Raw genomic sequence first — 15099 nt, forward strand, 5'->3', positions numbered from 1 at the left:
AGATAAATCAGTATAGCAATATAAAAACTAACAGCTGCATTCTCATAATAACCCTAGCTTTCAGAGAGTGTTTAAAAGAATAAACACAATTATAAATAGCTCGGTTACTAGAAGAGAGTGTTCTTTCTTGGATCCTCTCCAGGGAGTTTCAAAATGGCAAGATCCATTTGTTAGCTAAGGGTTCAACCCTACCTATGTTTTGATGACCCTCAAACCAAAATTGATTAACTATACCAATGTACTTTGCATGTGATGTGTATCAGACAGACAAATCATGAGGACATCACTTCTTGCACAAGTTCCATAGCCCAAGCTTGAAAGATGAACCTATGATGTGACTCATTCATGGAACCAAAGTGAAAGTGTTCGGGAATGGTGGACTCGCATGCTCAACTCTAGCCAAAGGTTCACAAGCACATGCAAGAGTCCAACAGGGAACCATTCAAGCCAAGACAATCAAGAAGACAAGTATTTTTACATTTCTTAAATTTCTTAAATTGTATTGGAGATCGCTTTTTAAATGGTTTTTGCACTCTTTCAAAGATTTTTATCAATTTCTTTTGAAAACCATTTTGGAAGCCTCCATGCTTTGACTCAAATCATTTTCAAAGGTCCCAATTATTGTCAAAAGATAAGATCAAGACCCATGGACAAAATCTCAAAGATATTAATGTTTAAATTTCAAATTTTGTAATTTCCTACAGGGCCGGTGGATTCGAGTTGAAGCCCTGGAAAAATCAAAATTGGGAATCCGTGAAGGGCCGATCGACCAAGCGATTCTTGCTGTTCAAAAATAAAACGGCCAGAGTGTACTGGCCGGTCGACCGGACCTACAAAAATATAGCCGTTGCGGGCTATAACGGCTAGTTTTCTGTTTGGTCTTTTTGCATCAATCTTGCCCATTTTACCCTCCAACGGTCATATTTCCTAAAGGCCTATAAATATGGACTTAATTGATGCATTAGCAACCTTTTGAACAATTGGAAAACACACACACACACACACCTACTTGACCTTTCAATTTGTGCATTTAGTCATTTGAGAAGATGATCTTAATAGGTCTTTATTGTAATTATTTGGAGAGGTATTGTGAGCTTAAAAGTTGTACAAGCCTTCAAGAGACATCAAGCTTTCTTCTTTGTTTCTATTCAAGCAATTGTACGAGGGTCATCGATTCGCCCCATGAAGAAAGGTGAATCAAGCATTGTAAGAGGGTTTTCGATCTTGCCTGTTTTCAATTCTAAACTTAACAAGGGGTGGTTGCAATTTTAAATTATAAGTATTAGCCTTAAATTTTTATAAACCCAATCTACCCCTCCTCTTGGGTTGCTTAATGGAATTTCACCATTGAACACGGCCGAAATGATTTACATATCCAACAGTTCCTGCCTGTTCTCACCTGAATAGAAACCGTTTGTTCTCAATCAACCATGAAAGTTGCTATTGGATATGTGGGTCTATTGGTATGAGGAGACTGCTTTTAAACCTAATCCTAACTTGCCATTAAAACTGCAACTAACCCTGGAAATTTCCATTTAAACCCCAAACCACGAAAGTTGTTATCATTCCTAACTCTAACCCTAACCTACGCTCTCTTTTTTCCATTTGAGAACAAGATGGGGAAGAAGAAGGAGATTTTTGGTACTTTGGCATGCGAAAAACTGTTACTAACTCTAATCCTAACTTGTTATTAAAACTGTTATTAACCCTGGAAAAATGCAATCAACCATGAAAGCTGCTAATACAACCATGACAATTGTATTAACCATAACCCTAACCCTTTCTTTTTTATTTCTCCATTTTAGAAGATGGAGAAGAAGAAAAGAATTTTTTTGGATATTTTGGTACGTGAAAAAAAAAAACTGCTATTGTTGATGCTATAGGTGTTGTTGATTATTTGTGTTCTCGGGAACAACATTTGCACAAGCACATGGAAGGGTGCTTGGAAGGCCCACTGGCATTTAAACGGAATCTGGAATTTTACTAATGCTCTGTTTGGTCACCTTTTTTGGAGAAAAATACCAGGGAATGTTGTTCTACTGATTTGCTTAAAGCTGTTTCGGTTTGGAATTTAGCAAAAATGGGGAGTTTGACCACTGGGGTTGTCGGGCGCTTGTCTGCTGAAGTGGAACCCTGTAAACTCCCTCAACGCATTTCTCCAAAATGAAGAAAAAAGGGGAGAATTTCTCAGGCAAATTCTATTTTCCCATAATTGTCATAATCTTTTAATTTTCATTGTAGTTTTTTTTTGGTAATTGTCATATGTTAGCCCATCCTGTTGGTAATTTTCACAATTTTCCAACTTTGCTTCCATTTTTTGGTAATTTTTCATTTCAAACTTGGTACTTCTGTCACAAATCGTAATGATTACCATTTTTTGGTATTACGTTTTTCGTTTTTGCTAGCCACCTTTTCACCATGTTACTTCTGCCAATCTTTGCATCAAAGGATGGGCCACAAGCGCACAAGTGGCCTCGGCGAAGGTGGGTAGCAAATTCCTATAAAAAAGATCTTAAAAAATAAGGCAAAAAACCTCCTTCACATCTCCTAACGCAACCAAACAACGTCTGGGAGATTTGCTCTCAATCTCCCCGTCGATTGATTTCCTTTTGATTTGCTTTTAATCTCCCTTTGACTTCTTCTTCTCCAAATCCTCCCAACATCTACCAGCATCCAAATAGAGCCGGGTGTGTTCCAGTGAGGGTAAATAGGGGGTAAAACATTCGTTTACCCCCAATGCAAAAGTGGTGGTTGTTCCATGAGCTCTAAATTAGGGAAATTAGCGCATAAGTTGCTTCTGCCCCGCCATCCGTCTACCCCAAAACGGGGGAAGTCGCATACACTCCAAAAGATAGTGATTGGTTTCATAGTCAGAGTTGTCGGGGGCTTCCGAGTCCAAGTTCGCTATGGGTGGGAAAGCGGCGTACAAAAATTGCAATTTTTCATTTGTCTCTCACTCTCTCTCTCCGTAGGATTTGATGGTCTTTCAAGCCAGATCTTGGCGCTAGAGAAGAGAGAAGTGGTTTTTTCCTCATGTTTCTCATTTCTCAGACATCTTCGTTTGTCCTTCCCATCTTCTGCTCCTCTATCCCTTTTCTCTTTGCAAACCCTAATTTCTGCCATGGCTGAATCTCAGAAAGAACTCCCCTCAATCAATTCCGTTTTGCATTGAAGGCGCTGATTTTCTTGAAACTCTTTTCACTTAAAACCCCTTTTTTTGCAAGAGAACGCAATCATCTCCAACAGCAGCAGAAACCTTGGAAATTAGGAGAAATTTTAATGCATGTTGTTGTTCATGATGGCGAATGGATGCTGAAAATTCATGGTAACTACGAAGGTTGTGTTGGGCGTTAAGACCCGCCACCAATAACATCTGTCGATCTACCACCGGCGAACACATGGAAATATCCAAGATCTTGGACAACAAGATGGAGAAAATATGTGCAAATAAACCACAACCACAAAAAGGGAGCAAATCATAAGCAACCACAAGAAGACAAGAATATGCGTGGTTCACCACAATGGACTATTCTGTGGACAAGGCAACACAAAAATCCACTATTTAGAACCAATAGTACAATGTTACCTCTATCGGTAAAATCCACTGATAAAACCCTTCTCTCAAACCTTTTATGCAACCCCGAAGCGACCCTGAAATCTCTACACCAAATATGAGGAAAACCCTCAAATACAATGCTTCTCTTGCAAAGAAGAAAACTCTATGGAGAAGAAGAGCAATGGAACAAGAAGATTATACCTCCAAGAAGAACCTTGCTTTTGCTTGACCACAAAAGCACTCCAAGAGCCCCCAAGAGAAAACCCCTCTAGCCTTACTCTAACCTTTCTTCTCACCCTCAAGATGAAGAACCTTTCTTTTGCTTCACCACAAAAGCCCTCCTAGAGCCCCAAGAGAAAAACCCCTCTTCTTGCCCATATTTTCTCCTCTTACCATTGAGTAAAAGAACCACCTTGATTAACCAAGAATAAGGAGAGAGATCTATTTTCTTGTTTCACCACAAAAATCCTCCTAGAGCCCCAAGAGAAAACCCCTCTTTCCTTGCTTTAGATTTTTCCTCTCTTCTCTTCACTTCTCTAAACCTTTCAAGTTCTCTAACCCTTCTTTTAAACCCTATTCTTGCCTTTATGTATTTACAACATACCCCACTCCAAGTGAGGCCCACTCCAAGACCAAGTGGGACCTGTTGGGGGTAAAATCGGTATCTACCGTGGATGAACGACACGTGGCACCTCCAAAGAAAGAGGAGCCGGTTTAAGAGTTTCTATAAAAAGAGGTAACAAGATCTTATCGCCTCCGCATAGATAGTGACGTCCAAATTGGGAAACCGCACCTCATAAAGGCAACCTACCCTAAGGCGGTAACTTTCTACCTATGAGGAGCCCCATAATAGTAACTTGCTCGTTAAGGGACATTGGATATCTATTGGAAATAGATATAAGCTTATCTCCCGGGGGTGTCGACCAATTCGGAAAGACTCCTAAAACAGCAAGATTCTAACTATTATGGACTCTGTTCTCTATAAAAGGGATCCTCATATTCATAATGGAACTACGTTAGACTTGATCCTCAAAAAAAGGGGTACGTAGGCAGCTTGGGAAGACCAGGTTCAGTCAAATCGTCCCTCACATCTCCTTCGTTGATAACACTTCTGTACTTAATCTCCTTCCCTTAAATTTACCTGAGATTCCAATTTCTAGCTTAAATATTGAAGTATCATAATTCTGGTACCCTTAATACCTCTCTGTGAGTGCAAGTGACTTACATGGATAACTCTATCACCGCTAGATCGTGTAAAGCAGATTTTGGTATCATCAGATTGGCGCCATCCGTGGGACCATGACGAACTCGAAGTCAAAAACTTCGAAATCTGCCGCAGTTAACCCACCAGGCGAAGGAGTGCTGACTAGAAGTCAAGCTCAGGCGGTGATTCCCGTGGATCAAGTGCTGGAGGAAACACCCAACGATGACGACACTACTCAAGTTACTATGACCATGTTCAATCAACTTGCATCGCAAGTAGGTCACGTTTCGACCACCCTCCACGACATACTGCAACGCCTTCCGCCCCCTCCCCCGGTAGTTCGAAATGCCGATCCTCCCCCAATGATCGTACAAGTGCGAGATCAGCGTTTGGAAGAAGACCAAGTCGAATCTCCGGAGGGCAGAAATCCTCGCAGTCGAAGGCCCGTGAATCACATACCGTCGGTCTCGATCACTAGCCCCAGGCCGGATCATGGGAATAATGATGTGAACGACCGACGAGCGCCGGAATTAACTTTTCGGCCAATTACAACTCCAAGCAATGACCCTCAGAGGGTTACTGAGGCAAGAAGACCCCACCGATCACCGGATAACCCGCAACGTAATTCAAGAGGCGAAATTCATACCCCTGACTCGGCACTCCTCGCTGAGCTTCAGAGACAGGTAAAGGAGATGCAGCGTCATGTTAGGAAACCTTATGAACCTGACCTCCTTACCGAATGGGAGAATGAAATCCAATCACCATTCACGGAGGCCATCGCTCAAGCTCAACTCGTGCCCAATTTTGACTTACCAAGACTCGATCTCTATGACGGTACGTCGGATCCCTTAGAATACCTCCAGTCTTACAAAAGGGCGATGGAATTCAAGGGAGCTAGTGATGCGATCACGTGTCGCGGTTTTTCTTCATACTTGAAAAAAGGGGCGAACAGTTGGTTCAATCGCCTTAGACCTAATTCCATATTCGTGACATATTTCGCCAATAGCCGACCGCAGAAAAAACCGGCCGACGCACTCCTGGCTCTTCGCCAAGGGAAGGATGAGACCTTGCGTTCTTTCATAGGTCGGTTTAGGACCGAGTTATCCCAAATCAAAAATCCTAACCACGAAATGGTGCGCGCAACAATGAAATCGGCCATTCGCGATCGAGATCTTAAGGTCGCCCTTAATATCGACCCTCCCCGAGATCTGCAAGAACTAATGGCGGTAGCAGATAAGTATGTCAACAATGAAGAATCGTTCGCTATGGAGAGAGAATTGGAGCTCGCTAAGGTCCCGGAGAAGAGGAAGAAGGATTCCATTTCGAACAATGGCCAGAGCAAACCCCCTCTGTCCGATAACCGACAATCACAACCAGGTACCCGCGTCCCCCCGCAACAGTTCGACAGGTGTAACTACACCCCATTGAACACATCCGTTGCCAATGTCCTTTATGAAATCCGGGGAAAGGAGGATCTCCAATGGCCACCAAAGATGAAGGGCACTGGTCGAAAGCGTAATACTGGTAAATACTGCCATTTCCACGGGGATCATGGCCATACCATTGAAGATTGTTATAATCTCAAAAATGAAATCGAACGATTAGTTGGACTTGGGCGCATTGACCGGTATCTGTCGAACCCGAAACATATCGGGCCTTCTTATAAATTCGAGGTTCTAAAGACCTCTGGTCCCCCCATCCCGACCCAATTGGCTGCCGGGAATGATCAAACTAGGCAGATATCCGAGGTCCAACAACTCCCGGATGTACGAATCGCCGCTCCCCTCACACTCGCAGGAAGCATTGATGTAATCGCCGGAGGACCAGCCTCGAGTGGCCCGACGGTTTCTGGACAGAAAGCTTATGCGCCCAAGTTCATACAGTGGAAGGCCTTGCAAAGAAATTACGAGGGCAATCTCCCGACGCTGAGGGGCAAATTGTATTCTCCGAAAAAGACTATGGTGATATTTTGCTCCCTCATGATGATGCGATCGTCGTTCGCCTTATTATCGCCAATTTCAGTGTAAGTAAAGTGATGGTAGACACCGGAAGCTCTGTCAATATCTTACATTACGATGCTTTTAAAGAAATGCACTTGGGCTTAGACAAGCTTATTCCGGTCGAGTGGTCCATTTATGGCTTTTCTGGTGGATCCATTAGCATCGAAGGAAGAATAGACCTACCTATAACTTTTGGGACCGAACCTCGCCAGAAAACCATTATACAAACGTTCGTGGTTGTGAAGGTCCCCTCTACTTATAACGCCATTATAGGACGCCCGGCTCTGAACAAGCTTGAAGCCGTGGTTTCGACACCCCATCTGAAAATTAAATTCCCAACAAAAGCGGGAGTCGGTGAAGTTAGAGGAGATCAGGAGAAGGCTCGGAACTGCTATGCTGACTACACCAGATTAGTAAAGAACGCAAAAGAAGCTTTCCAGATCGCTGGCACTGACCTCCGTCCCGATAATTACCAGATGCGCGGAGAGCCGATGGAAGAGTTGACCAAGATACCACTGTTCGGGGAGAATAATGAAAAGGTGGTCCAGATCGGCTCCCTTCTCACCGGGAAGATCCGAACCACTTTGATACAATTTTTAAAAGATAACGCAGACGTGTTTGCATGGTCTGCTCTAGATATGCTGGGAATTCCAATAGACGTTTCTGTCCATCGGCTCAGCGTCGAACCCTCTCATAGACCGATCAAACAAAAGAAAAGGAACTTTGCTCCCGAACGAAAGAAATCAATCAAAGAGGAGGTCAATAAGCTTCTCCAAGCGGGGTTTATCGGCGAGATCCATTATCCGGACTGGCTCTCTAATGTAGTAATGGTCAAGAAAGCAAGCGGGAAATGGAGAATATGCGTCGACTTTACCGACCTAAATAAGGCCTGTCCGAAAGATCACTACCCGCTTCCCCGAATCGACATGTTGATAGACGCTACATCAGGCCATGAGATGCTCAGCTTCATGGATGCTTTTTCTGGATACAACCAGATACGTATATATGCCCCCGACATCCCTAAAACGTCCTTTGTCACAGAACAAGGTTTGTTTTGTTACAAAGTCATGCCTTTCGGCCTTAAAAATGCGGGAGCCACGTATCAACGGTTAGTGAACACAATTTTCGCTACACAAATTGGTCGGAACATGGAAGTCTATGTTGATGATATGCTTATTAAGAGTTTAAACAGTACCAGCCATGTTACCGACCTCCAGGAAGCATTTCTAACGTTACGGAAATACCAGATGAAGCTCAATCCCTCGAAATGTGCTTTCGGGGTAACATCCAGCAAGTTCCTCGGTTTCATGGTAAGTCAACGAGGGATAGAGGCTAATCCCGAAAAGATACAAGCCATCCTCGATATGACCCCACCACGAACTGTATATGAGGTACAACGACTTACAGGAAGAATAGCGGCTCTCAATCGCTTCATGTCCAGATCAGCCGAAAAATGCCTCCCGTTTTTCAGGATATTGCGGAACGTGAAGGATTTCCAGTGGACGACTGAATGACAAGAAGCTTTTGAAAAGCTCAAACAATACCTCCAATCTTCTCCGGTATTGATGAAACCTCTCCCCAACGAAGAGTTATATCTCTACCTAGCGGTAAGCGCCTTAGCAGTCAGTGCCGTCTTGGTTAAACTGGAACAAAAAACCGAGCACCCCATATATTATGTCAGCCGAGTACTGCATGATGCCGAGACTCGATGTCAAAATATTGAGAAATTTGCTTTCGCGGTGGTCGTCGCTGCTAGAAAATTGCGCCCATATTTCCAAGCCCACACCATAGTCATTCTCACCGACCACCCATTGCGTAAAATCCTTCAGAAGCCTGATACTTCTGGACGCTTGATTAATTGGGCAATCGAGCTGGGCGAATTTGACATACAAGTACGGCCCCGCCCTGCCATTAAATCGCAGGTACTCGCCGACTTTGTCGTAGAATGCACGGTTCCGGCCAAAGACTCGGGGGGGGGGGGCAGGAAGAAGTAAAAGAGCAAAGTCCAGAACAACAATACCCATGGATATTGTTTGTCGACGGATCAGCCAATTCAGAAGGAAAAGGAGCGGGCCTAGTCTTGACTGGACCCGACAAGTTCCTGGTTGAATATGCTTTGAAACTCGACTTCGACGCTTCTAATAACGAAGCCGAATATGAAGCACTTCTAGCGGGCCTCTCTCTCGCGCATGAGTTGGAGGCCGACAGATTGAAAGCCCATAGTGACTCTCAACTCATCGTTGGACACATCAACGGATTCTATGAGGCAAAGGATAAAAGGATGATCAAATATTTGGAAAAAGTAAGGGAAAAAATCTCCCTTTTCCAGCAATTCGAGATTATTCAGATTTCAAGAACTCTTAATGCGAGAGCCGATGCCTTATCCAGGATGGCTTCTTCAGAAACCACCAGCTGGGGGAATGTATACACAGAGGTTCTCTCCCGCCCTAGCATAGAAAGAGATGAAGTCACTCACCTGGACCACGAACCATGTTGGATGGATCCCATCGTTCAGTACCTCAAAGACGGCTTTTTGCCAGACGACAGAAAGGAGGCAAGGCGAATTACAGCCAAGTCCGCCCCATATATCCTGAAAAACGCGATACTTTACAAACGATCATTCTCTTGGCCACTTCTAAAATGTCTCCGGCCTATGGACGCCGACCGAGCTATGACTGAAGTACATGAAGGCATATGCGGAGATCACTCGGAGGGCAGAGTCCTGGCTCACAAAATCCTTCGCCGAGGCTTCTTTTGGCCTACCATATTAAGAGATGCTCAGAACTATGTAAAGAGGTGCGCGCAATGCCAAAAATTCTCATCAGTACCTCGACAGCCAGCAACCCAATACCACTCTATCTCTAGTCCAATTCCCTTTGCGATGTGGGGAATGGATCTATTAGGTCCATTCCCACCGTCAATCGAGGGGCATACAATGTTATATGTTGCAATAGACTATTTCACCAAGTGGGTAGAGGCCAAAGCGGTTAAAAGGGCCACATCGAAGGCGACAGAGATCTTTCTCTATCACGACGTCATATGTCGGTTTGAAATTCCAAAAGTTTTGGTTACAGATAATGGGCCACAGTTCGCCAGTGAACAATTCAGAACTTTCTGTGAAAAGCTCGTGATTGAACAAAGATTTACCTCGGTTGGACATCCACAGGCTAATGGACAAGTCGAGGTAACCAACCGGATTCTCCTCCAGAGTTTCAAAAAAAGAGTTGAAGACGCCAAGAACACCTGGGCATCTGAATTACCAAATGTCCTATGGGCCTACCGAACTACCCCGCGCACCGCCACGGGCGAATCTCCATTCAATTTAACCTTTGGTGTCGAGGCAGTTATCCCTGTTGAGATAGCCATTCCTTCTCCTGGAGTTGAAAGCTTCAATGAACATACCAACGAGGAACTCATGAGAAGCAGTTTAGACCTCGTTGAGGAAACCCGAGAAAAAGCACGAATCAGAGTCGCAGCGTATCAACAAAGGGTCTCTCGGTATTATAACCATCGGATACAAGGAAGTGCTCTTAAGGAAGGAGAGCTGGTACTCCGACGGGCAGAGGTTTTAGACCCGAGGAACACCGGAAAACTCGCCCCTCATGGGAAGGACCCTACAGAGTTATAAGGATCCTACGCCCAGGAGCATACCAATTAGAAAATCTGGATGGAACATCAATCCCCAGGGCATGGCACATGCAGAACTTGAGAAAGTTCTATCAGTAAGTTTCGTTAATTTTTATTTATTTATTTCAGCTATTATGTCTTGTTCTTTTTCTTTAAAATGCAGGAATAGGTAGAGACGGATCTCAGAAACGATGTAATAAGGAAGTTCACCTGATTAAATAAAGTTTAGTTTTATTTCAATAAGTGTTCCTATTCTATTTCCATGAATGATTACTGTTTTTATATATGTTTAAAAAAACTTTTTGAAATATTACTAACCTTTCGTCAGTAGTGTGTATAAGCTGACTAAGACAAGGAAAAATGCTTATCCTTGAAAAAGGAGAAACAAGCTCATACACACATATATTAAGGTTAGATAATAAACAAACATAAATAGTTATATGCATATAACGGTTAATTTACAAACGTTAACACCCACCGATCGAGCATATAAGCCGGTCGAGTAAGGTAAGACGCTTGTCCGACCCAAGACAGGAGGACTCGATGTCATTACATCAATTAACCTTTTAAGGTTAATGCCCACCAATCGCGCATAAAAGCCGGTTGAGTAGGGTGAGGCACTCGTCTGACCCATTAGACAGGAGGACCCGATGCCCTGATCTTTAGATCAAACCAGATGATGTGTAAAGTGCGACCGAGGTTGATCATCCCAGATACCACTAAAAATATCACTGGATATGAGTTCCCTCCTCATAAAGGAGGGCGGGTCAGTCGACTTCGAATTGATCAATCGAAGAAAGACGACCGACGTGCAAAGCACAAAGGGAATACCCAGAAATTATTACCTTTATAAAGGAACAAGAGAGCGTATCCCTAAAGATAAAAGGGTATAAGACTAAACGTCTGGCCCACGTCTCATAAAAGGGTATAGGACCAAACATCCATCCCATTTTCTTATCTGGATCTCTCCTCTTTGATTTTTAAATAAGGAGAGAAGAAATAACCAAGATAATAAAAGAAAAATCACATCCCTTTGTACAGGCAAGATTGGAGGTTTATAAAATCAAAAGTATAAGTCTTATTCCCCCATAAAGATAAGGAATAGGACCTATGCACCGTATAAACATAAATAAAATGTGCTGAAAAGTATCAAAAAGTACTAATAAAAGCACATCACGACAGCGTATATGCCCATCACGGGGCAAATATTACAACCAAGATAAGTTTAATAAAGTGTCAAGTAAGGATTTTAAATATCAGCAGGAGGATTCAACTCAGCAATAATCGGGGAATCGGTAGCAACGGTATCGATCTTGGGGGCGGCGAAGCGGTCTACCGGAAAATCGGGCATGATCTGTAGGACCTGTTTCTTACACTCTTCAAACCCTCTCACTTCAAAGTCAAGAGCATAGTATGCCACTGCAAAACCAAAATCCTCGCTCTGCTTGAATTGGGAAATGGCCTCCGCCTCGACTACCGACCGATCTCTAGTAAGATCCTTAATTACCTCCTCTGACTTTTTGAGCTTCCTCTGTATGTCCTCTAAATCATTACGGAGCTGGGCAGTGACCTCCTTATTGGTGTTCTCCTTCCCCTCCAATTCTACGATTCGCTCTTGCAAAAGGCCATTCTTTCCCTCTAGACCGCCAACCGCGTCTCTGAGTTTTAGATTGTCTGCTAGAGTATCCATAATACGGTTGGAGGCCGTGGCACTGAGGTCGTTCATCTGATAAAGGGTGACGGACGTAAGTCCAAGTAAATATAGAAAGAAAAGGAAAGAAGAAAGACACGGTGATACATACTATTTTATGTTGATGAAGAAAGAAGCGGCTTAGTGCCCCAGCACTCAATTTTCGCAGCTCTTCCTTATCATTCGGGAGCATGCTGTTCAGGCACATCTCTACCCCCACCCGAGGTTTATGCATAGCAGAATCCTTATCTTCGACTTTCCAGGAAGGGGTAAAAAGGCCCCCTCAGATCTTGTCGTCTCCCTCGGGAAGGTCAACATGATGAAAGAGAAGCTGTGTTCGCATACCCCCGTCCACTGCAGAAGAACGAGGAATACTGCTGGGGCCTCCATCGGTTAGAACATCAGGAGTGCTCTCTCTGGGTTTCTTGCCCGGGCTAGGCCTCGCCCCTCCCGACGGTTCTGTAGGCTTCCCGAAAAGGGTTGTTAAGGGAGGAGCAATACCAAGTTGTTGCCCTCCCTATTTGGCCCTCCGAGCCCTTTCCAGAGCCACCACTTATATTACTGGCATCGTTCGTGAAGGAGCCTCACCTTTCTCAGCAACCTTACCCTGTTCGGATTCTTTGCTCTTTTCATGAGTTTGGATTCTTTCCGGGGCCTTTTTTTTCTCGGGACCGCCCGTCTGTTGAGACTCCATTCCTGCATAAAGGAATATAATTTTTAAAGATCTTCAACAAAGACACGACTAAATGAATAAGAGGCAAGAACAAAAATTACCGCTTTTTGTGGATTCGATCCCCTTGATGGAAACTTTGGGGCGAGCTACCTCGCGGCACAAACCATATTCTACAAGCTTCTCCTGGTCCTTGAACTCCTGGGTATCGATCTTAAAACCCGACGAGACGGACCTGAAAATATTATTTGCCACGTCTCCTAGTTTCGGCATAACACTCAATCTGTCGGTTGAGGGTTTTCTCCAATCAAGAGGAAACTCCCACCCAGCGTTCGTAGGAGGCCGAATGAAGACAAACTCATTCTTCCGCCCCTTGATCGAAGAGGGGGTTTTTTATCCAATCATTATGTTTCGCCGGTGTGTGATGGTCAGCCATTCTCCGTCATCCACCAGCTTGAAACATCGACGGAAGACATCGACCGATACTCTAGCATTCAAAAGTTTGCTTTTGGCCAAATAGGCCAGTAAATTACTTACACTCATTCACATTGGTTCCCAGGAAGGCCCTCCGATGCTTAAGTCAGTGACAACAACAGATAAGGAAAATTCCCAAAACTTACTATTCCTATTGAATTTTCCTTATCTGTTGTTATCACTGACTTAAGCATCGGAGGGCCTTCCTGGAGAACCCCCTCCAGGTTGGTCTTCTAACCATTTTCTCGTGTGTGTAGGTTAGAAGTGAGGCTGCCTACTCACTCTTCATCTCCAGCTTTGTCATTCAAAGACTTTGACCGCAACACTGAGATTTCTTTTTGCGCTCTTTTGTGGTTGAATATGATTTTCACTGCGATTTCAAAGACTTTCTAAATTAAACTGCATATTGGTTCCTGTTAATCATTTGGAAATAATAAGAGCCAATGGAATATAAAGTTTTAATGCAGGAGGTGCTTAATTATTCTATTAAATATATAATCAAAGAATTTGACGTTCTTTGTCAAGTTAAAGTCAGAATTCTGCTAAAGTTTGTGATAGCGGTAAGTGGAACGTCCAAGATGATGAGTTAGGGCAATTATTAAAACATGGTCGTGCCAATATCAGTAGCCTAAGATAGATATGGTTAATAACTTATTAGTAATTCGAGTAAGGAAAATGAAATCAAATGGAAACAACCCGTAATCTGATCAGAACCATTCATCTAGTGGGCCTCATGGAGTAAGTTCTATTGGAATGAAATTTTGGTTGATTACTACAATACAACTAGCCAGTGCTTAAATAGAAACCTTAGAAGGATGTGCATGGAGAAATAAAGATGTGGTTAGGAAAGATAATCCTTATTTCATTAGATCAATGAAGATTTGCAATTTGGGCTGGTAGGTTTTATTTCTTTTCACCCTGCATATAGAGATAAACCGTTCATTTGTTGGGCCACAACCTAAATATCGTGAGTGGGCGTGATGTCTAGTATTTTTCAAGAAGTACAGCAGGGTCCACTTCATAGGATGATCTAAACTGTTCATTTGTTGGGCCCCAACCTAAATAAGGGCATTTTAGAATTCTTTTGTAATGTCATTCTTTTGTTCATTTTTTTATTTTCCATGAGATAAGGGTACTATGGTTATTTTATACGAGATAATGGCATTTTTGTCATTTTTAATGATATATGGGTATTTTAGGATTTAAAAAAAAATAATTTCTAATTGTTTCCATTTTTCTATTAGATAAGGTACTTTGGTCATTTTCTATGACATAAGAGTATTTTAGGATTGTTTCTTTTTAAGGAATTTTTTCCTTTTTTTTATCATTTTTCCATTAAATAACGGTATTGTAGTCATTTCCCATGGGTATTTTATGATTTTTTTCTTTTTATAAATTTTCACAGTCCCATTTAAATTTCATCCATTTGTTGATGTTTATAGTTTGGGAATAATAAAAGCCAATGAAATATAAAGTTTTGACGGAGGAGGTTAGGGTTGTTAATGGAATAAGACGGTCTGACGGACCATCCAAATCCAAATTTAAACCCAAACTCAAACAGACAGGATCTAGACACATTAATAGGATCCATGGAAACATTTCTAGACCCTTAGGATGATTGGTGACCTGGACTACAAAGGGGACAGTGGGATTATGTCTAAGAAAAAAGATGCTCGAAAGGAGTGGCTGCATGGAAAATTATAACGTGATTGTGTTACTTCTCTTTCTTCTCCTCAAGAGAGGGTTTCTGAGAGCCGCTTTTAACACATGAGGGTATTGGGGATTTTCAAAAGAAAGCCCTTTTTCCTTTTATACAAAACTTAATTAGGATAAATCACATGAATCATACAATTCAATCGTATATCACAAGATTCCTAC

This window comes from Tasmannia lanceolata, unplaced genomic scaffold (genome assembly GCF_043159265.1).
Source record: "Tasmannia lanceolata isolate RefF3 unplaced genomic scaffold, GAP_Taslan_0.1 ptg000011l, whole genome shotgun sequence".
Taxonomy (NCBI): domain Eukaryota; kingdom Viridiplantae; phylum Streptophyta; class Magnoliopsida; order Canellales; family Winteraceae; genus Tasmannia; species Tasmannia lanceolata.